This window comes from Choloepus didactylus, chromosome 12, assembly GCF_015220235.1.
Source record: "Choloepus didactylus isolate mChoDid1 chromosome 12, mChoDid1.pri, whole genome shotgun sequence".
In the NCBI taxonomy this organism is placed as follows: Eukaryota; Metazoa; Chordata; class Mammalia; order Pilosa; family Megalonychidae; genus Choloepus; species Choloepus didactylus.
This window is the reverse complement of record NC_051318.1, coordinates 102,760,272-102,761,562: the sequence shown is the minus strand read 5'-3', so window position 1 is coordinate 102,761,562 and position 1,291 is coordinate 102,760,272.

Here is a 1,291-nt window from a genome sequence, read left to right as displayed (position 1 = left end):
GTAGGGCTTGGTCTCGCAGGTGGATATGAAAGGTGACAAGATGTGTCTTTTGACCATGAAATGCTTTGACTTGCGTTGGCAGTTCCCAACTTGATGGAGAAATCCAACTCAAAATCGGGGCTGGAGTAGTTAACTCGGTAACACAACTCTGAATTTTAATTTATTAAACTACAAACACATAAGAATTTGACTCAGAGAGAAGAATGAACAGCTTTCATATTTGGCTAATTAAGTTAATTACGACTATCTAGGTACTAAACTACCTAGACATGATAAAACCATAAGATATTCCAGAAGAACTTTAGGGCCAGAGTTGGGTGATACTTTAGTGAAGGTTTTTGAATACAATGAAGAGCTCAGGTGACTTGACACTAAATTATGTGACATAATTCTGCTTTGGGGAAGTGAGATAAGAAGCTGGTTATTGAGGTAGTGAGTCAAATGAAGACCTAACCATACATCCATCACTGTTCTGAGCAAATAGTAAGGATCTTGGAAAGGAAGCTATTGTCTGCTGAGAAGGCGTCAGCTGGAAAATGGGTAGTGGGTGCTGGTCGGAAAACCACCTGGCATCATGATGTCGGGGTCCCCCACATGGTGTCATGTGGCAACCAGTGTATTCATGTTTATAAAAATAACTACCATTTTATTCAGAAAATGCATGCATTAATCTCAGGTATATGGAAAGCAAGTAGGCTAGATTCTGATTTTACAGTTCAAACGTTTTTAATTGAAAAATGTTTTCTGGTTTGCTGGTTTTCCTCATCAATCTTCCAGCCGAATCTCACAGCAGAGGAATTTGGGGTTCAGGCCAGGGAGAGTGTTAACTCTTTTTTATTTATTCTAAATTGGCCATCCTCTTTGCACTCTGCCATCACAGCCTTTGCAGGAGCAGAAACTAGAGGTGCTTCCAGAGAAAGGTTGGTCCTTTTGCCCAAGAAGGTGTAGAGAGAAGCCTCTCCTAGGTTTTCCCAGAGGAAGAAAGCTTTCTGCTGCTTGCTGAGATGTCAGGACTGGTCTTGCCGCTTGCTTTGTTTGGAAGTAAGGGCTAAACAGAAGAACCTGAAGGCGGGGTGCCTTTTTTGGGAGTCTGTCATCTGGAGCCCTGTGTGCACTCCCTTCCTTCCAGCCTTGGAACCAAACTAATTACTTATCTGCCCAGGCTGACTGGCTGCACCTTCCTTTCTTTTCACAGCGACCTCTATAACCGCCACACCCGCCTCTGCCTTTTAGACTACGTTTTCCATCTTCCTTTTCTAGTTTATCAGGATGTCAGCCTCCTGGAACGACC